Genomic DNA, 22,940 nt, shown 5'->3' with positions numbered 1-22,940 from the left:
GTCACGGCTATAAGCTCATGAAGTCAATCATTGATTTACATGTGCAAGTACTATTCATCATTCACATGGACCGAAAAATGATAGCAAACTTGTTTGTTTGTGCAGGTACAAAAGAAAAGACAAAAATGGAGGAAAAAGACAAAGGGAGGTACGATGCTTGGTCAAAAAGAAAGTTCACAAGTCTTTGAAACTAACACATGGGAAAAGGAAGTTCTGCAAGAAAAGATAGCTACATGTACAACCTAATGCACCCGGAATACTTCCAAGAAAATGAAAAGCAATTCGTCCTTCTCCCTAATTCATATATTTACCATCAAGCCACCCTTCACAAACCACCCTAGCCGTCCATTTTTCACTCACGGGCACTATAAAGAACCACTTGGGGAACGAGTTCAACACCACCAAATCTCCTTCATGCACATTTTGTTCATCATAGCATAACTATCTCTTGCCGAAAACAACCTCACCACACTTCCAACAACACTTCTTCCTTCACCTTGTCAACTTTAGCTTGTCACTTACCCAAAACTAAAGAACCAATGGCAGCTTCATCTAGCCACAAAAGAAGAAAAGACAAGCAGCCAATGGAGGAGAACAGGGAATTCGATGCATGGAGATACAAATCAGTTTTCCATGAGATTCAAGCCGAATGGATGAGACCTAAAACAGTACTAGCCGAGGTTCCCTTTGACCTTGAAAAGGATGAGTTCCCTGGTGTTTGGGAAAAGATCAAAAAGAGGAAGTGGGAGCTCCTGACTAAGCCAATCACTAAAATCAACATCAACCTGGTGAAAGAGTTTTATGCAAATGCAGTGAGGGAGGATTCAACCAAGAAACCCACATACAAAAGCTATGTGAGAGGAGTGGAAGTTGACTTCAGCCCCAAAGCAATCATGAGAACTCTTGGACTGAAAAACATACATTTCAGCCAAGCAAGTTATGAGGAAAGGATGATAGGAGAACCTGACTATACAACTATTGCTGAAGACCTTTGTGCCATCAGAGCTGAATGGGTGAGAAAAACAAGAGGGGCTCCAAGAGTCTTGAGAAGGGGAGACCTAACACCTGAAGCTAAAGGGTGGTATGCAATAGTTAGGAGATCCATCCTACCCACTGCAAACTCTTCAGAAATAGTCCCTAAAAGAGCCATCTTGCTACATTGCATTATGGTGGGAGGGGAGATCAAAGTTCATAAACTCATTGCTGAACAGATACAAGAGTTTAGTGAGAAAAGTGACCCTGAATCCTGGCTCCACTTCCCTAGCACCATCATTAGACTATGCATCGATGCCCAAGTACCACTTGAAGATGAAAGACCTAATTGGCTATATCCTGGAATGGCCATAACTGCGTACAGAATGACTCTTGGCCCAACTGCTCCAAGACATACAAAAAGAAGAAATGAAGAAGAGCAACAAGCAGAAGCAGAGCAAGAAGGACAAGAAGGAGAAGAAGGAGAAGAAGAGCAAGAAGAGCAAGGAATTCCAGAAAGAAGGCAACAAATTCCCAGAGATCCCATGAATATGAGCAGAATGCAGGAAATCATAGAAGGAATGTCTCAACAATACATGAGGTCTCAGGAGAGACAAGAGGACTTTCACCTGAAAATGATGGATATGCAAAGGAACTTTGAATCAAGATTCTTAGATTTGCAAAGGGAACAGAATTTACAATTACAGGAATCCTTCAGCCACATATGCCAACACCAAGATGCCAATGTCTTGGCAATCAAGGAAGCCACCACTTTACAGAATGCAAGATACTCAGTTCAAGCTGATTACAACATCAGTTCTCAAATCAAGCTTAACTACATAGGGGAACATCTACACAAGATGGACCCAGCATTCCCAGCTTTTGATGAGTATTTCAAAGGGAGGAAAGAAGGAGAAATAAACAAGGCAATGATCCTTGAAAAAGGAGTGGAAGAAACAATGAAAAAGGCTGGATTCTGGAAAAAGCTCATAAGAAAAGACAAAGGAAGTACAAGTGGTCAAAAAGAGGCAGGAAGCAAGAAGAAGCAGGATCCCAAGAATTAAGAAGAACCAAGCAATAAATAAGAGGTGGTCTCGTTCCTTAATAATCAAATGATAATTGGTGAATTGTCTTTATGAGCTTTCTTTCATCATAAGCCATTTAAGTGTTATGTGGAGTTTTTAGTATGAGTGTCTGTTTATTGCTTTGAATAAAGTGAATGCCTTGATGTTTGGATATAACTTCACCTTCTTAATCAAATGCTTGCCATGCTTGTTCTGTTTCCAAAAATAAAAGAAAAGTTTGAACAAAAGTAACTTGGCTCAATTAGTGACAAATCAAGTAGAATTAAGTGGTGGTATGCATGCTTGATTGTTTAAGTCAGATCACTGGAAATAGAGTGTAGAATTATCATTTTTTTGTGTAGAAATTGAAAACTGTCTATGGATCTTGATGAATAAATATCTTTGGCCATGAAGAAGAAAGAAAAAGAAGAAGAAAAAGCCACTGAAAAGGGGCAACCAAAAAGCAAAAAAATTGAGAAAATAAGCTAGGCACCAATGGTTTGAACTTCTGAGACAAATGCCTGTGGTGTTTATGTATTAAGGATATGCTTGGATGAATAGGTTCTGAGGAGTGTTTCAACACTTGGTAACTTGGGTTAACTAACCCGGGATTATCAACCAAAAGTCCATTATCAAGAGCAACCTAAATACAAAACATTTAGTCACACAAAGAGGTGCTGGGCACCAATGTCTCAAGAAGAAATGTGAACTAAAATGCCTGGAGTGGATATGTGTAGTGCACTGATAAGAAAAAGAAAATGCCAAAGGCTGGTGCAACACATGACACTAAGCAAACAAGGAGCAAAGAAGCTCTAAGAAAAAGAAAAGAAAAACAAAGAAGAGAAAAGTGCCAAGGACATAAGAGTCACAAGAGGCCATAGTAGTGTTTGATGGATGCAATGAAAAAGTGATAATCTTACCTGATAAGAATGAAAAAGTGATGCTGCAACTTTCTGCATAAAACCCTTCTGATGAACTTAAAGTGCTTACTAATATAGCCAATGGGATTGCTTTCTGTTCATGCTTTTTTCTCAAATAACTCAGGACTTGCTTAGGGACAAGCAAGTATTAAGTTTGGTGTTGTGATGCCAAGGCATCTTAGGCTAGTTTCACTAGCATTTTTCTGTTAGTTTTAGTAGTTTTATGCATTTTCTTGAGCTTAAAGTAACCAAGAATGGTTAAATGAATAACAAAGCAATGAACCATCCAAACAGTATGATTTTGATGCAAATTCCATGAGTTTTTAGTTATATTACTTGAATGCTATGAATGGAAGATTTCTCATGAAATTTTGCAAGACTTTGATGCAATTGTTTGGATGATTTCAGGGAAGAAGAGGCTAGGCAAGGAAGCAACAAAATCAATAAAGGAAGCTTGAATATCACATGTGGAGTTTAAGTTCCAGTTTAAGCTTAAACTGGAGCTTAAACGCCAGAATCATGAAGGCTAAGAAATGCTGGAACTGAAGTTTAACCTCCAGTTTAACCTTAAACTGGAGGTTAAACGCCAGAATGAAAGTCTCACCAAAGAAGCATTTCCACGTTTAACCTCCAGTTTAACCTTAAACTGGAGGTTAAATGCCAGAAGTGGGAAATTCACCATGGGAGCAATTCCACGTTTAAGCTCCAGTTTAACCTTAAACTGGAGCTTAAACGTGTTCGACCAAGTTTTCTCCTCCAGGGTTGCTTTCTCCATTCCCACGTTTAAGCTCCAGTTTAACCTTAAACTGGAGCTTAAACGTGTTCGACACCTCCAGGGCTACCTTTCTCAGCTTCCACGTTTAAGCTCCAGTTTAACCTTAAACTGGAGCTTAAACGTGTTCGACCTCCAGGATGGCTTTCTCTATTTCCACGTTTAAGCTCCAGTTTAACCTTAAACTGGAGCTTAAACGTGTTCGACCTCCAGGGCTGCCTTTCCTATCTCCACGTTTAAGCTTCAGTTTAACCTTAAACTGAAGCTTAAACGTGTTCGACTAAGTGACCCTCCAGGGCTGCCTTCTTCCATTTCCACGTTTAAGCTTCAGTTTAACCTAAAACTGAAGCTTAAACGTGCTTCCACAAAAGGCATCACTGGAAGTGTCTGGCGTTTAAGCTGCAGTTTAAGCTACTTAAACGCCACTCTTGGAAAAGGTTTCTGGGCCAAAAATATTGCGGTTTAAGTTAGTATTTGAGCACAAACATTAACTTAAACTTACTCTGGTATGAAACCCAATTGAATATCATGGTTTATGGGATTGGGCCTGAAGGATTGATGAGTCTGAAATTTCAATTTGTTGAGTCATGTGTCATTATTTGATTATCACTAAGTTGGCTCAATGAATGTTACAGAATTTGGATCAGCAGCCTCATCAAGATTATGGATCATAAACCCAAGGCAAAAGGAAAGCAGGGAGAGGCCTCAAAGCCCAAGAAACACAACAGAAGCTCAATATAGAAAGTGTATAAATAGGATAGAATTTAAGTTAGGAAGGACTTTTATCTTTTCATTTGGCTAGTTTTCATATCTTTGTAATTGAATTCAGAGCTATGACTCACTAAACCCCCTTTCATTGGGTTAGGGAGCTCTATTGTAATTCAATGAATCAATAATAGTTTATCTTCTTCTTCAATCTTTTCTCTTGAATTTTGTTAGAAAGCTTCTCGATCTAATTCCATTGGGTAGTTGTCTTGGGAAAGAAACTACCCATAATTGGAATCCTTCGGAACCTTGGGAAAGGAATGGAGGATTCATGCTAGAGAAGCTTTCTCACAGTGAATTGGATTGGGGTTTGGATGGATATTGTGACATGTAATCCTACCAAATTGTGGTTCATGAAACTGTGTGGTATAATCAGTGATCGAGCATCATCTCTTCTTATGAACATTTAAACCAAGGGATTGGGAATTTGTTTGTTTTTAGAGAGAATTGGTGAGCCAAGGGATTGGGATCCAATCATATAAGATTGCCAAGCAAAATTCAATGAACGCATTGGTTGAGGAAGAGATAAACATGTTTTGATTCGGAGATCTCAATATCTCCTATAACCCAATGAATTCCCCATTTCTGATTTCCACTTTCTCTTTACATTCTGCAATTAAATTCATGCAATCACCCCCATTCCCTTTTAATTTCAGTAATTTAGCTTCTGCTCTTTACTTCATGCAATTTAAGATTCCGCCATTTCAATTTCTTGTCATTTACGTTTCCCGCCAATTTTACATTCCGCAATTCTCATCTAAATTTTGATTCCGCTCAACTAGAACACACTTCTAATCCGAATTGCTCACTCAACCAATCCTTGTGGGATTCGACCTCACTCTATTGTGAGTTTTTACTTGACGATAACCGGTGCACTTGCCAGAAGGAATTTTGCCGATCGTGCAATTTCCTAAATCGTGGCATAACAAGTTTATGCGCATCAATTTAGATTCTTCCAATTTTTCCATGAGCTGTGGCAATTGCTGTTTTCCTTGTTTATCAATTAAGGGGATCTCAGAATGAACTGGCTATGCTTCAGTGCTTGTCTCCTCTTTCAGTGTCTCATTACAATTTGTGCTTAGTTCCTTGTCCTCTTGATCTGTTTCTTGTGAGAGTTTGAAAACATTGAAGATGAGTCGTTTATCATGGATTCTCAATATTAGCTCTCCTTTCTCTACATCGATAAGTGCTCTGGCCATAGCTAGGAATGGTCTTCCCAATATGATTGGGTGAGTGTGACTCTCTTCCATGTCCAGGATGACAAAGTCTGTTGGGAGAAAGTATTTCCCAACCTTTAGCAACACATTTTCCACCACTCCTACTGCTTGCTTTTGAGTTTTGTCAGCCAGTCTGATGATTACATCTGTGGGAATTATCTCATTGATTTGCAGCCTCTTCACCAGGGATAAGGGCAGTAAGTTGATGCTGGCCCCCAAATCACATAGTGCTCTGTCGAACATAGTTTCACCTATGGCACAAGGGATGTGAAAACTCCCTGGGTCTCTTCTTTTTGTAGGCAACTCAGGTTGAATAAGGGCACTACATTCCTTGTTCATCACTATAGTCTGGCCTCCTTTGAGTGAGCTTTTCCTGGGAAGATGTTCCTTTATATACTTGATGAATGCAGGCATTTGTTGAATTGCCTTGATGAATGGTATGTTTACATGCAGAGATGCAAACAAGTCTAGGAACCTTGAGTATATTCTCTTTCCCACAGCACCATTGAGCAGTTGAGGGAAGGGTGCATAGAGCTTTAGCAGCTCTTGTTGTGAGATTTCTGGTTCTTGGTGATCTCTATCCTCCTCCTTTTTTGAGTTATCTTCAGGTTGTTTGAAAAGTTTGCCTTGCTTGTCTTCAGTCTCTTGATCACTTGTAGTGACCATTTTGCAATCTTCCCATCTTACTTTCTTTGCTTCTCCTTTGGGGTTTTTCTCCGTGTCACTTGGGAAGCTATCGGTAGGTTTGGGAATCTTCTCAACTAAACATCCCACCTGGAATTCCAGCTTCCTAATGGTCTCTCCCTGGTTCTTAATATTGGCTCCCACCTCCTTTTTGAACACCTTATTTTCTTGAATCTCTTGGCATATTCCTTCAAGTAAGGTTTCAATCTTAGAGAGCTTGTCATTAATTGATGGTTGATTCGGAGCAGATGTGCTGTTTTAGTTTTGATAGGCTTGTGGAGAAGTGTTGTTGTGGGGGTGTTGAGATGTCCTCTGTGTGAATTGTTGGTGAGCTGCATTGTTATTGGAGTTGTAACGTCTCTCGTCTTGGTTTTGATCTTGCTGACTTCTCCACCCAAAGTTTGGGTGGTTTCTCCATCCAGGGTTGTAGGTCTTGGAGTATGGATCATAGTTTTGCCTTGGTGAATTCCCAATGTAGTTGGCTTGCTCTTGACTACCCTCTGCTTCTTCATTCACTCCTTCTTGGGTTGTTGATGAAGTGGAGATTGCTGCTACTTGGTTCCCCTCCATCTTCTTGGTGAGGTCAGCCAGCTGCTGGGTAATGAGCTTATTTTGGGCTAACAGAGCATCTACATTGTTTAGCTCCATTACTCCTCTTGTGTTCCCTCTTTTGGAAGCATAGAAGTAGTCGTTCTCTGCTACTATTTCAATAACATCTATGGCTTCCTCAATAGTCTTCTTCTTGTTCAAAGATCCTCTGGATGAATGGTCTACGGCCTTCTTTGACTCATAAGAGAGCCCTTCATAGAAAATGTGCAGCTGCACCCATTCGTTGAACATATCTGGTGGGCACCTCCTTGTTAGGTCTTTAAACCTCTCCCATGCTTCATATAGAGTCTCACCATCTTGTTGCCTGAAAGTTTGGACCTCAGCTCTCAGCCTATTGATTCGTTGAGGAGGGTAAAATCTTGCTAATGTTCACCACGTCTTCCCAAGTTGTCAAGCTTTCCCTTGGGAAAGATTCCAGCCACTTGGCTGCTTTGTCCCTGAGTGAGAATGGAAATAAGAGCAGTCTATAGGCGTAAGGATGAACACTATTAGACTTCATTGTGTCACATATTCTCAGGAAGGTGGTTAAATGTTGATTGGGGTCTTCTTGAACACCTCCTCCAAATAAACAGTTGTTCTGAACAAGGGTGATGAGCTGTGGTTTAAGTTCAAAGTTGTTGGCATGGATTGTTGGATTTTGGATGCTACTTCCACAATTGCCTGGGTTTGGATTGATGTAAGAGCCCAAAACTTTTCTATCCTCCCTAGCATGATTTGCTCTACCTCCTCCCCCATGGTTGTGATCCTCTTCTTCATGATGGTTTTCCATGTTGTCTTCCATGTTTGGTTCAAAGAATTCCTCCTCTTCCTCAGCACCAACCACTTTCTTTCCTCTTGCCTCCCTCTTTAATCTAAGGAAGGTCCTCTCAGGTTCAGAATCGAAGGAAGTTGAAGCCCCGCTTCTTCTCCCTGTCTTACAACCATCAAGTGCAAGCAAGAAAAGATAGGTGCAGAAAGTATTTTTGTCAAAATTACTGTTAGTTGTGGGTGATGCAATATATCAAACAGTTAGTTGGTTAGCAAACAGAATTGAAAATAACAAAGAAAAAACAAAAGAGTAGAGGGGGAAGGGAAGAAGTTTAACTAAAACAGAAAGTAAATCACTCAAACAGAAAATGAAATTCACAAAATAAAAATGCTCAATCTAGTGATCTTCCAATTTAATCATTGTTGATGCACAATCAATCCCCGGCAACGGCGCCATAAACTTGATGCGGGTGGAAACTGTCTCTCAACAAATTTCCTTCGGCAAGTGTACCGAATTTGTCGTCAAGTAAAAACTCACAATAGAGTGAGGTCGAATCCCACAGGGATTGATTGATCAAGAAACTTTAATTAGAAGAATGTTCTAGTTGAGCGAATCCAGAATTTGGGTTGAGAGTTGCAGAAAATAAAATGGCGGGAATGTACATAACAGAAAAGTAAATGCTAGAATTAAAGGACTGGAAGTAAATGACTGAAAGTAAATTGCAGAATTGTAAATGGGAATGGGGGATTTGCTCATAAAAGTAAATGGCAGAAATTAAAGAGAATGGGTAAGATCAGAGATGGGGAGTTCATTGGGCTTAGGAGATATTGCAATCCTCCGGATCAAGTTCATTTTCATCTCTTCCTCAATCAATGCACTCGTTGATCTCCTTGGCAATCTTAATTGATTGAATTAAAAATTCAATCTCTCAAATCTTGATCAATAGCCAATTCCTTGGTCACTTGCTCATGAGAAGAGATGAAGTATGGTCACTGATTATACCACATGCATTTCCTAAATCAAGTATTGAGAGGGTTATAGTCACATACCCATCCAAACCCAATTTGGTCCAGCATGAGAAAGCATTTCTAGCTTGATCTCTTCATTCCTCTTTCAAGGTTCAAAAGAGATCCAAGTTTGAATAGCTTCTTTTCCAAGATAACTACCCAATTGGATGAAGATCGAAAGCTTTCAAGTAAAATTAAGAGAAAAGATAGAAGAAGAATAATGAAAATTAGTATTGATCTATCAAATTACAACAGAGCTCCCTAACCCAATGAAAGGGGTTTAGTTGTTCATAGCTCTAGAAAATAAAAACAAAGATGGAGAATACATCATAAAACTAGAAAATGCAGAGAGGGTAAAATACAGAGAGTAATTCTCTTTTCCAACTTTTCAGAACTCTCTAACAATTCAAAGTTACTCCTATATATACTACTTCTCTCAGCTTCTAGTTGGCTCTTCAAGTCTTGGGCCTTTGGATCTTGAGTTTGAAGCAGTTTTCTTCTTCATTTGGGCTTGGCTTTCCTTGCAGAGAGAAAGTGTGAAGTGGGCAGAGACTTTAGCTTAGGACGTTAGGGGTGTTAACGTTTAGTGAAAATATGAGTTCGAGAACGTTAGTGACAATCAACTTTCTCACTTACGTTCCTAAGTAAAAGCCACGTTAACTTCAACGTTAGTGGCACAAACGTTGCCACTATCGTTGCCTTTAAGTCCTTCGCACACGTTATTGAGACTTAACATTCCCAATAACTTTGAAAAGCCCCCTTTGTTCCCACGTTAACTTAGTTAATGTGGCTCTTTAACATGGGCTTGCCATCCTTCGAAAACGTTAGTGACACTCAATATTGTCACTAACGTTCCAAGGTGCCCCTATGTCTCACGTTAGAGTCCACGTTAACTAGGTTAACGTGGCTTCTAACGTGGCCATGCTTAGCCATCCCCAACGTTACCTCCCATTCCTTGCTTCCTTTGGTCCTGAAATCAAGCAATAGAGTGCATCAAAGTTCTAGTACAAGTCATGGGTAATGCAGCATACAATTTGTCACTAAACTCATGCAAAATCCTCATGAAATAATGTAAAATGCACAATGTATGCTTGAATCAAGGTGTAAGTGAATATCTACCCAAAACTAGCTTATTTCCTAAGAGAATGCATGAAACTATCCTAAAAACAGTAAAGAAAAGGTCAATGAAACTGGCCAAGATGCCCTGGCATCATAGTTCTTTTGGCAAGCACACCAAAATTATCGTCAAGTAATAACCCACAGTAGAGTGGGACCGTATCCACAGAGATTGGCAAATTCGAGCAGTTTTAATTAATTGATGAATTAGTCAAGCAGATCAATAGGATTGTGAAGTGCAGAATTGTAAATGACATAAATGTAAATGACTAGAATATAAAGAAAAGCAATAAAGTGCAGAAATATAAATGGCAGAATGTAAAGTGCAGAATCATAAATGACTTGAATATAAATGGGAATGGGGAATTGCTGAATGTAAAATTAAGCTGTAAAGAAATGGATAGATAAGAATGGGGAAATTCATTGAGATTGGGAGATGTTGTCTCTTTGGATGAAATCTAGCTTATATCCTCTTCAATCATGCAACTCATTGACCTCTTGGCAATCATGATTGATTGAGCCCCAATCTCTTGGTGACTCAATCTCTCAGATCTTGATCAATAGCCAATTCCTTGGTCTAATTGCTCATGAAGAGAGATATGCTTGGTCCCTGATTATACCACACACCATTATAGGTCCAAGTAGAGGGAGGATTATATGTCACATATCCAAACACTAAAACCCAGATTCTACTCAAGTGTGAGAAGGGATTTCAAGCATGGTTTCATGTTTCCTTTCCCAAGGTTCCCATGAAACCCAATTGCATTCAATCTCTTTCCCAAGATAATTGAATGCTAAGCATTAAGAACAAAATTCCCTCTAGCAAACCAAAGAGAAGAAGAATTTCACTATTATCAATCCATCAAGTACAACAGAGCTCCCTCTCTCAATGAGAGGGAAGTTAGCTACTCATAGCTCAAAAAGTACTTGATGCGCATAAACTAGTTATGCTACGATTTAGGAAATTGCACGATCGGCAAAATTCCTTCTGGCAAGTGCACCGGTTATCGTCGTCAAGTAAAAACTCACAATAGAGTGAGGTCGAATCCCACAAGGATTGGTTGAGTGAGCAATTCGGATTAGAAGTGTGTTCTAGTTGAGCGGAATCAAGATTGAGATGAGAATTGCGGAATGTAAAATTGGCGGGAAAAGTAAATGACAAGAAATTGAAATGGCGGAATCTTAAATTGCATGAATTAAAGAGCAGAAACTAAATTGCTGAAATTAAAAGGGAATGGGGGTGATTGCATGAATTGAGTTGCAGAATGTAAAGAGAAGATGGAAATCAGAAATGGGGGATTCATTGGGTTATAGGAGATATTGAGATCTCCGAATCAAAACACGTTTATCTCTTCCTCAAGCAATGCGTTCATTGAATTTTGCTTGGCAATCTTATATGATTGGATCCCAATCCCTTGGCTCACCAATTCTCTCTAAAAACAAACAAATTCCCAATCCCTTGGTTTAAATGTTCATAAGAAGAGATGATGCTCGATCACTGATTATACCACACAGTTTCATGAACCACAATTTGGTAGGATTACATGTCACAATATCCATCCAAACTCCAATCCAATTCACTGTGAGAAAGCTTCTCTAGCATGAATCCTCCATTCCTTTCCCAAGGTTCCGAAGGATTCCAAGTATGGGTAGTTTCTTTCCCAAGACAACTACTCAATGGAATTAGATCGAGAAGCTTTCTAACAAAATTCAAGAGAAAAGATTGAAGAAGAAGATAAACTATTATTGATTCATTGAATTACAATAGAGCTCCCTAACCCAATGAAAGGGGGTTTAGTGAATCATAGCTCTGAATTCAATTACAAAGAAAAGGAAAACTAGCTAAAAGTGAAAGTAAAAGTTCTGTCTAACTTAACTTCTATCCTATTTATACACTTTCTATATTGAGCTTCAGTTGTGCTTCTTGGGCTTTGAGGCCTCTCCTTGCTTTCCTTTTGCCTTGGGTTTATGATCCATAATCTTGATGAGGCTGTTGATCCAAATTCTGTAACATTCATTGAGCCAACTTAGTGATAATCAAATAATGACACATGACTCAATAAATTGAGATTTCAAACTCATCAATCCTTCAGGCCCAATCCCATAAACCATGATATTCAATTGGGTTTCATACTAGAGTAAGTTTAAGTTATTGTTTGTGCTCAAAGAGTAACTTAAACCGCAAGATTATTGGCCCAGAAACCTTTTTCCAAGAGTGGCGTTTAAGTTGCAGTTTAAGCTTAAACTGCAGCTTAAACGCCAGATACTTCCAGTGAGGCCTTTTGTAGAAGCACGTTTAAGCTTCAGTTTAAGGTTAAACTGAAGCTTAAACGTGGAAATGGAAGAAGGTAGCCCTGGAGAGTCATGTAGTCGAACACGTTTAAGCTTCAGTTTAAGGTTAAACTGAAGCTTAAACGTGGAAATAGGAAGGGCAGCCCTGGAGGTCGAACACGTTTAACCTTCAGTTTAAGGTTAAACTGGAGGTTAAACGTGGAAAAGGGTGGAGGCATACTGGAGGTCGAACACGTTTAACCTCCAGTTTGAGGTCAAATTGGAGGTTAAACGTGGAAGCTTAGAATGGTAGCCCTGGAGGTGTCGAACACGTTTAACCTCCAGTTTGAGGTCAAACTGGAGGTTAAACGTGGAAATGGAGAGAGCAACCCTGGAGGAGAAAAGCTGTCGAACACGTTTAAGCTCCAGTTTGAGGTCAAACTGGAGCTTAAACGTGGAATGGCTCCCTGGTACTCTTCCTACTTCTGGCGTTTAACCTCCAGTTTGAGGTCAAACTGGAGGTTAAACGTGGGACTCCTTCCTGAGTGGCATTATCATTCTGGCGTTTAACCTCCAGTTTGAGGTCAAACTGGAGGTTAAACGTGGAATGCTTCTTTAGTGAGGCTTTTCATTCTGGCGTTTAACCTCCAGTTTAAGGTCAAACTGGAGGTTAAACTTCAATTCCAGCATTTCTTATCCTTCATGATTTTGGCGTTTAAGCTCCAGTTTAGGCTTAAACTGGAACTTAAACTCCACATGTGATATTCAAGCTTCCTTTATTGATTTTGTTGCTTCCTTGCTTAGCCTCTTCTTCCCTGAAATCATCCAAACAATTGCATCAAAGTCTTGCAAAATTTCATGAGAAATCTTCCATTCATAGCATTTAAGTAATATAACTAAAACTCATGGAATTTGCATCAAAATCATATTGTTTGGATGGTTCATTGCTTTGTTCTTCATTTAACCATTTTTGGTTACTTTAAGCTCAAGAAAATGCATAAAACAACTAAAACTAACAGAAAAATGCTAGTGAAACTAGCCTATGATGCCTTGGCATCACAACACCAAACTTAATACTTGCTTGTCCCTAAGCAAGTCCTGAGTTATTTGAGAAGAAAGTATGAAACAGAAAGCAATTACATTGGCTATATTAGCAAGCATTTGAAGTTCATCAGAAGGGTTTTATGCAGAAAGTTGCAGCATCACTTTTTCATACTTATCAGGTAGGATTATCACTTTTTCATTGCATCCATCAAACATTGCTATGGCCTCTTGTTATTCTTATGTCTTTGGCACTTTTCTCTTCTTTGTTTTCTTTTCTTTTTCTTAGAGCTCCTTTGCTCCTTGTTTGCTTAGTGTCATGTGTTGCACAAGCCTTTGGCATTTTCTTTTTCTTATCAATGCACTACACATATCCACTTTAGGCATTTTAGTTCACATTTCTTCTTGAGACATTGGTGCCCAGCACCTCTTTGTGTGACTAAATGTTTTGTATTTAGGTTGCTCTTGATAATGGACTTTTGGTTGATAATCCCGGGTTAGTTAACCCAAGTTACCAAGTGTTGAAACACTCCTCAGAACCTATTCATCCAAGCATATCCTTAATACATAAACACCACAGGCATTTGTCTCAGAAGTTCAAACCATTGGTACCTAGCTTATTTTCTCAAATTTTTTTTTTTTTTGCTTTTTGGTTGCCCTTTGGCTTTTTCTTCTTCTTTTTCTTTCTTTTTCATGGCCAAAGACATTTATTCATCAAGATCCATAGACAATTTTCACTTTCTACATAAAAAAAAATGATAATTCTACACTCTAATTCCAGTGATCTGACTAAACAATCAAGCATGCATACCACCACTTAATTCTACTTGATTTGTCACTAATTTAGCCAAGTTACTTTTGTTCAAACTTTTCTTTTATTTTTGGAAACAGAACAAGCATGGCACGCACTTGTTTAAGAAGGTGAAGTTATATCCAAACATCCAGGCATTCACTTTATTCAAAGCAAATAACAAACACACATACTAGAAACTTCACATTAAAACTTAAATGACTCATAATGAAAGAAAGCTCATAAAGACAATTCACCAATTATCATTTGATTATTAAGGAACGAGACCACCTCTTATTTATTGCTTGGTTCTTCTTAATTCTTAGGATCCTGCTTCTTCTTGCTTCCTGCCTCTTTTTGACCACTTGTGCTTCCTTTGTCTTTTCTCATGAGCTTTTTCCAGAATCCAGCCTTTTTCATCGTTTCTTCCACTCCTTTTTCAAGGATCATTGCCTTGTTTATTTCTCCTTCTTTCCTCCCTTTGAAATACTCATCAAAAGCTGGGAATGCTGGGTCCATCTTGTGTAGATGTTCCCCTATGTAGTTAAGCTTGATTTGCGAACTGATGTTGTAATCAGCTTGGACTGAGTATCTTGCATTCTGTAAAGTGGTGGCTTCCTTGATTGCCAAGACATTGGCATCTTGGTGTTGGCATATGTGGCTGAAGGATTCCTGTAAGTGTAAATTTTGTTCCCTTTGCAGATCGAAGAATCTTGATTCAAAGTTCCTTTGTATATCCATCATTTTTAGGTGAAAGTCCTCTTGTCTCTCCTGAGACCTCATGTATTGTTTAGACATTCCTTCCATGATTTCCTGCATTCTGCTCATATCCATGGGGTCTCTGGGAATTCTTTGCCTTCTTTCTGGAATTGCTTGCTCTTCTTGCTCTTCTTCTCTGTCTTCTCCTTCTTGTCCTTCTTGTTCTGCTTCTTGCTCGGGTTCCACTTGTTGCCCTTCTTCATTTCTTCTTCTTGTATGTCTTGGAGGGGTTGGGCCGAGAGTCATTCTGTGCGCAGTTATGGCCAATCCAGGATATAACCAATTAGGTCTTTCATCCTCAAGTGGTACTTGGGCATCGATGCATAGTCTAATGATAGTGCTAGGGAAGTGGAGCCAGGATTCAGGGTCACTTTTCTTACTAAACTCTTGTATCTGTTCAGCAATGAGTTTATGAACTTTGATCTCCCCTCCAACCATAATGCAATGTAGCAAGATGGCTCTTTTAGGGACTATTTCTGAAGAGTTTGCAGTGGGTAGGATGGATCTCCTAACTATTGCATACCACCCTTTAGCTTCAGGTGTTAGGTCTCCCCTTCTCAAGACTCTTGGAGCCCCTCTTGTTTTTCTCACCCATTCAGCTCTGATGGCACAAAGGTCTTCAGCAATAGTTGCATAGTCAGGTTCTCCTATCATCCTTTCTTCATAACTTGCTTGGCTGAAATGTATGTTTTTCAGGCCAAGAGTTTTCATGATTGCTTTGGGACTGAAGTCAACTTCCACCCCTCTCACATAGCTTTTGTATGTGGGTTTCTTGGTTGGATCCTCCCTTACTGCATTTGCATAAAACTCTTTCACCAAGTTGATGTTGATTTTAGTGATTGGCTTAGTCAGGAGCTCCCACTTCCTCTTTTTGATCTTTTCCCAAACACCTGGGAATTCATCCTTTTCAAGGTCAAAGGGAACCTCAGCTAGTACCGTTTTAGGTCTCATCCATTCGGCTTGAATCTCATGGAAAACTGATCTGTATCTCCATGCATCGAATTCCCTGTTTTCCTCCATTGGCTGCTTGTCTTTTCTTCTTTTGTGGCTAGATGAAGCTGCCATTGGTTCTTTAGTTTTGGTAAGTGACAAGCTAAAGTTGACAAGGTGAAGCAAGAAGTATTGTTGGAAGTGTGGTAAGGTTGTTTTCGGCAAGAGATAGTTATGCTATGATGAAGGAAAATGTGTATGAAGGAGAATTGGTGGTGTGGGACTCGTTCCCCAAGTGGTTCTTTATAGTGCCCATAAGTGAAAAATGGACGGCTAGGGTGGTTTGTGAAGGGTGGCTTGATGGTAAATATATGAATTATGGAGAAGGACGATTTGCTTTTCATTTTCTTGGAAGTATTCTGGGTGCATTAGGTTGTACATGTAGCTTTCTTTTCTTGCAGAACATCCTTTTCCCATGTGTTAGTTTCAAAGACTTGTGAATTTTCTCTTTGACCAAGCACGTCCCTTCCTTTGTCTTTTTCCTCCATTTTTGTCTTTTCTTTTGTACCTGCACAACAAACAAGTTTGCTATCATTTTTCGGTCCATGTGAATTATGAATAGTACTTGCACATGTAAATCAATGATTGTCTTTATGAGCTTATAGCCGTGACTTCTACATGTATGCACACTTATTATTTGGACACCAAACTTAGTGTTTGGTAAAGTCTCCTAATGACATGAAATCCATATTGGTTGTCCTTAATGAGTGTGCATAATTCTAATAAATCATAGTCACCTTGGCTCTTTGATTCTAAACAAAGTTACTACCCTAAGTAATTGAAACCAAAGTATTAAAACATGCGAATGGTATACTTGTCATGAATTTTGAAATCCAGAGGAACTTCTTGCTTTTCATAAACCGTGTTCAAAGAGGAACACCAAACTTAATCTTTGGTTGTGCACTAAAAATTGAATGCATTTTGAATAAAATTTGGGGTGCTTTCAGGCACACCAAACTTATTTTATATGCAAAATGTCAGTGCACTCTTTAAGAAGTTGTCCTGAGGATTCAAGTTCATGCATAAGAAACCATGCTTTATTAGATGCACAACAAAACAAAAAATTATAAGGATATTAAAACATGGGTTGCCTCCCATGAAGCGCTTCTTTAATGTCACTAGCTTGACGGTTGTCCCTTGTTAGGGTGGATTGTAGTGCTTGACGTCTTCTCCTCTTACTATGAAGACGTCCCCACTTGATTCATTCATGACCTCTAAATGTTCCATAGAAAGAACTTTCCTGATTGTGAACACTTGAGGGAGCTGGGAAGGAATGGTTTTGAGGTCCGGTGGAATTTCCAGATAATGACTTGATATCACTTTATCTCCCGGAGAAAAACCTTCAGTGGGAATCTTCTTGTTTCTCCACCCTCTTGGCAATCTCCCTATCACTCTTCCCTTTCTCTTGAGGATTTCTTCATTGACCCTTATGTCAGGAGGATCCTTCTGATCTGTTTCCACTGATTCTTGTGGCTTTAACTCTTGCAGCTCTTGTTTGCCTTCCAAGAACTGTTTTAGAGTTTCAGCTGCTGGATTACTTTCCTCCAGACACAGATGGCTACTATCATCCTTAAGCTTTTCAGGTTCTGGTTCAGGCTCAGATGCAGTTTTGAAAACTTTGAAAATGAGCTGTTCATCATGTATTCTCAGAATTAGCTCTCCTTGTTCTACATCTATGAGCGCTCTAGTAGTGGCTAGAAATGGTCTGCCCAGAATTATAGGGTGTAAGTAGCTTTCCTCCATGTCCACAATGACAAAGTCTGTGGGGAAATAATAATCCCCCACTTTCACCAGCACATTTTCAACTACCCCTTCAGCTTGCTTCTGAGTTTTGTCAGCCAGTTGTATGATTACATCAGTGGATCTCACCTCATTCAGTTGTAGCCTCTTCATAAGAGTTAGAGGCATCACATTTATGCTAGCTCCTAGATCACAGAATCCTCTGTCAATTTTTGTTTCCCCTAAAGTTTCTTGTACTGCAATGTCCACTACATCAACCCTCATGCATTCCCTTAGTGATTCTGATGGATAGCTCATTGCCTTGAATACATTAAACACCAATTTCTCATCATGTAGTCTAAGAGTGAGTTCACCCTTTTGTACATCTATGATGGCTCCAGCAGTAGCTAGGAAGGGTCTTCCCAGAATTATTGAAGCTTTGGCTTCTTCCTCCATATCTAACACCACAAAATCAGCAGGAAATATAAATTCTCCCACTTTCACCAACAAATCCTCAACTATCCCATGAGGGAATTTAAAAGTTCGATCTGCCAATTGGAGGGCCATTCTTGTTGGTTTGGCTTCCTCAATCTTCATTCTTCTCATCATTGTTAGCGACATCAAATTGATGCTGGCCCCTAAGTCACACAAGGCCTTCTCCACCATGACTTCTCCTATGATGCAGGGGATTTGGAAACTGCCTGGGTCCTTCAATTTCTGAGGCAATTTGTGCTGAATGATGGCACTGCATTCTTCAGTTAACAACACAGTTTCCTCATTTCTCCAGCTTCTCTTCTTGGTCATTAATTCTTTTAAGAATTTTACATAGAGTGGCATTTGCTCTATTGCCTCAGCAAAGGGAATGTTGATTTGAAGCTTCTTGAAAATCTCCAAGAACCTGGAGAATTGGCCATCCTTTTCACTTTTCATCAAACGTTGAGGATAAGGTGCTTTAGGTGTGTAAGGCTTCAGGACCTCTTTTTCTTTTTCTTTTGTTGCAGACGGTGTAAAAGATTGTCCTTGTTCTTTGTCTTTCACATTTTCCTTTGCTTCATCCTCTGTGGTTTCCCTTGAGATCTCCTTTAGATTCTTTCCACTTCTGAGGGTTATGGCCTTACATTCTTCCCTTGCAATAGCCTTGGCAGCATGAGAACCGCTTGTCCCAGGGGCTTGCTTAGTCAAATACAAAATTTGATTCTCTAGCTTCTGGATGGCAGCTCCTTGGTTTTGCAAGTTAGAATTTACTTCTTCCTTAAAAGCTTTCAATTCAATTATGTCTTGGCTCATGGTTGCAAGCATTCCTTCTATCCGGTTTAATTGATCTTGAAATTGTTGGTTCGGATTAGGTTGGGTATGTTGATTATTTTGGCCATGATATGATGGTTGGGGGTAAGTGTTTTGTGTGGCTTGGTATGATCTTTGGTTGGAGTTTTGGTATGTGGAATTGTTATGTTGGTTGTGGTTGTAAGGTTTGTGGTTTTGTGGTTGGGTTTGTTGGTTTCCCCACCCAAAGTTTGGGTGGTTTCTCCAGCCTGGGTTGTAAGTGTTGGAATGTGGATCATATGATTGCCTTTGTTGGTTTCCCACATAGTTGGCCTCATCCCAATCACCTCCTTCAATGCTTACTTCCTCTTGATCTTGTGTGTGTATTGCAGCCACTTGCTTTGTTTCTAATTGCCTGGTAAGCTCTGCTAGTTGCTTGGCAAACACCTTGTTTTGGGCTAGAATTGTATCAACATGGTTCAGCTCCATGACTCCCTTAGTGTTGTGCCTCTCTGATGCATAGTAGTACTCATTCTCAGCCACTGTCTCGATCACTTCGATGGCTTCTTCCACAGTCTTTTTCCTGTTCAATGAACCTCCTGATGAATGGTCTACAGCCTTCCTTGATTCATAAGAGAGCCCATCATAGAAGATGTGCAATTGCACCCAATCATGGAACATGTTTGGTGGGCATTTCCTTGTCAAGTCCTTGAATCTCTCCCATGCCTCGTAGAGAGTTTCACCATCTTGTTGTCTAAAAGTCTGAACCTCAGATCGAAGCCTATTGACCTTTTGTGGAGGGTAGAAACGTGCCAGAAACTTGCCTTCCACCTCATCCCATGTTGTTAGACTCCCCCTTGGGAATGATTCCAGCCACTTAGCTGCTTTGTCCCTAAGTGAAAATGGGAACAAAAGCAGTTTATAGGCATCTTCCTGGACTCCATTGGACTTCACAGTGTCACAAATTCTCAGGAATTTTGTGAGATGTTGGTTTGGGTCTTCATTAGCACTTCCTCCAAAGGAACAATGATTCTCCACAAGTGATATTAGCTGTGGCTTGAGCTCAAAATTGTTGGCCTGAATGGGTGGTTTCTGGATGCTACTACCACAATTCCCAGAGGTTGGGTTTATGTATGAACTAAGAACCCTCCTCTCAGGAATGGCATTGTTTCCATCAGCTCTCTCATGGTTGTGAACTTCTCTATCCATGTTGAGATCTAAAGCTTCCTCAAAATTGTCCTCAGATTCTCCTTCAGATTCCTCTTCTTCCACTACTCTCTTCCCTCTTGCTTCCCTTCTAAGTCTATGAAGGGTCCTCTCTGGTTCGGTATATGGAGGAGTTGATGTCTCTCCTCTCCTACCTGTCATACAAGAACACAGCTCAAACACAAACAAGTGAAATACTCTTGGTTAATGGAAGAGTATGGTTAGATCAATTGAGGAATTAATTCAAACAGTTAGTGAGTCAGTGAGTTAGTTGCATGAATTTAAAGGCATAAAGAAGGAAAGCATGTAACCGAGTGCAGAAATTAAAATTCAACAAGTATCTTGAACAGAATTAACAAAGCAAGAGAAAATTGCTCAATCTAGTTAGCTTCCAATTTGAGAATTGTCAATCGAAAACCAATCCCCGGCAACGGCGCCATAAACTTGATGCGCATAAACTAGTTATGCTACGATTTAGGAAATTGCACGATCGGCAAAATTCCTTCCGGCAAGTGCACCGGTTATCGTCGTCAAGTAAAAACTCACAATAGAGTGAGGTCGAATCCCACAAGGATTGGTTGAGTGAGCAATTCGGATTAGAAGTGTGTTCTAGTTGAGCGGAATCAAGATTGAGATGAGAATTGCGGAATGTAAAATTGGCGGGAAAAGTAAATGACAAGAAATTGAAATGGCGGAATCTTAAATTGCATGAATTAAAGAGCAGAAACTAAATTGCTGAAATTAAAAGGGAATGGGGGTGATTGCATGAATTGAGTTGCAGAATGTAAAGAGAAGATGGAAATCAGAAATGGGGGATTCATTGGGTTATAGGAGATATTGAGATCTCCGAATCAAAACACGTTTATCTCTTCCTCAAGCAATGCGTTCATTGAATTTTGCTTGGCAATCTTATATGATTGGATCCCAATCCCTTGGCTCACCAATTCTCTCTAAAAACAAACAAATTCCCAATCCCTTGGTTTAAATGTTCATAAGAAGAGATGATGCTCGATCACTGATTATACCACACAGTTTCATGAACCACAATTTGGTAGGATTACATGTCACAATATCCATCCAAACCCCAATCCAATTCACTGTGAGAAAGCTTCTCTAGCATGAATCCTCCATTCCTTTCCCAAAGTTCCGAAGGATTCCAAGTATGGGTAGTTTCTTTCCCAAGACAACTACTCAATGGAATTAGATCGAGAAGCTTTCTAACAAAATTCAAGAGAAAAGATTGAAGAAGAAGATAAACTATTATTGATTCATTGAATTACAATAGAGCTCCCTAACCCAATGAAAGGGGGTTTAGTGAATCATAGCTCTGAATTCAATTACAAAGAAAAGGAAAACTAGCTAAAAGTGAAAGTAAAAGTTCTGTCTAACTTAACTTCTATCCTATTTATACACTTTCTATATTGAGCTTCAGTTGTGCTTCTTGGGCTTTGAGGCCTCTCCTTGCTTTCCTTTTGCCTTGGGTTTATGATCCATAATCTTGATGAGGCTGTTGATCCAAATTCTGTAACATTCATTGAGCCAACTTAGTGATAATCAAATAATGACACATGACTCAATAAATTGAGATTTCAAACTCATCAATCCTTCAGGCCCAATCCCATAAACCATGATATTCAATTGGGTTTCATACTAGAGTAAGTTTAAGTTATTGTTTGTGCTCAAAGAGTAACTTAAACCGCAAGATTATTGGCCCAGAAACCTTTTTCCAAGAGTGGCGTTTAAGTTGCAGTTTAAGCTTAAACTGCAGCTTAAACGCCAGATACTTCCAGTGAGGCCTTTTGTAGAAGCACGTTTAAGCTTCAGTTTAAGGTTAAACTGAAGCTTAAACGTGGAAATGGAAGAAGGTAGCCCTGGAGAGTCATGTAGTCGAACACGTTTAAGCTTCAGTTTAAGGTTAAACTGAAGCTTAAACGTGGAAATAGGAAGGGCAGCCCTGGAGGTCGAACACGTTTAACCTTCAGTTTAAGGTTAAACTGGAGGTTAAACGTGGAAAAGGGTGGAGGCATACTGGAGGTCGAACACGTTTAACCTCCAGTTTGAGGTCAAATTGGAGGTTAAACGTGGAAGCTTAGAATGGTAGCCCTGGAGGTGTCGAACACGTTTAACCTCCAGTTTGAGGTCAAACTGGAGGTTAAACGTGGAAATGGAGAGAGCAACCCTGGAGGAGAAAAGCTGTCGAACACGTTTAAGCTCCAGTTTGAGGTCAAACTGGAGCTTAAACGTGGAATGGCTCCCTGGTACTCTTCCTACTTCTGGCGTTTAACCTCCAGTTTGAGGTCAAACTGGAGGTTAAACGTGGGACTCCTTCCTGAGTGGCATTATCATTCTGGCGTTTAACCTCCAGTTTGAGGTCAAACTGGAGGTTAAACGTGGAATGCTTCTTTAGTGAGGCTTTTCATTCTGGCGTTTAACCTCCAGTTTAAGGTCAAACTGGAGGTTAAACTTCAATTCCAGCATTTCTTATCCTTCATGATTTTGGCGTTTAAGCTCCAGTTTAGGCTTAAACTGGAACTTAAACTCCACATGTGATATTCAAGCTTCCTTTATTGATTTTGTTGCTTCCTTGCTTAGCCTCTTCTTCCCTGAAAGCATCCAAACAATTGCATCAAAGTCTTGCAAAATTTCATGAGAAATCTTCCATTCATAGCATTTAAGTAATATAACTAAAACTCATGGAATTTGCATCAAAATCATATTGTTTGGATGGTTCATTGCTTTGTTCTTCATTTAACCATTTTTGGTTACTTTAAGCTCAAGAAAATGCATAAAACAACTAAAACTAACAGAAAAATGCTAGTGAAACTAGCCTATGATGCCTTGGCATCAGTACTCAAAAGTAAAGTGTAAAAGTGGATCCAAAACTGACTGCTTAACCCCCTCTTCAATACTCCTTGGGGGTATTTATACTACTCCTAGTAAAATAAAAGAATTACAAAAGTAAAAAAGGAAAATTACATTTTGGAGGAAAAAGAAAACACTCAATAAGCGTGACTTCCTAGCTGGCGT

General features: G+C 39.6%; 2 non-coding genes across 2 annotated transcripts; both read left to right on the top strand.

The window, feature by feature from the left end:
- The first annotated feature begins 7,229 nt into the window (after positions 1 to 7,229).
- Positions 7,230 to 7,336, top strand: LOC148548063 (small nucleolar RNA R71). The gene has a single exon (XR_015898099.1). It is a non-coding gene; the product is annotated as a small nucleolar RNA R71 (small nucleolar RNA).
- Positions 7,337 to 19,386: 12,050 nt separating this feature from the next.
- On the top strand, positions 19,387 to 19,490 carry LOC148548062 (small nucleolar RNA R71). Its single transcript, XR_015898685.1, has one exon. It is a non-coding gene; the product is annotated as a small nucleolar RNA R71 (small nucleolar RNA).
- The last annotated feature ends 3,450 nt before the right edge of the window (positions 19,491 to 22,940 follow it).

Source organism: Arachis ipaensis, chromosome B8 (genome assembly GCF_059453495.1).
Source record: "Arachis ipaensis isolate K30076 ecotype BB chromosome B8, ASM5945349v1, whole genome shotgun sequence".
NCBI classification, from domain to species: Eukaryota; Viridiplantae; Streptophyta; class Magnoliopsida; order Fabales; family Fabaceae; genus Arachis; species Arachis ipaensis.
This window is presented reverse-complemented; position numbering and strand designations above follow the sequence as displayed.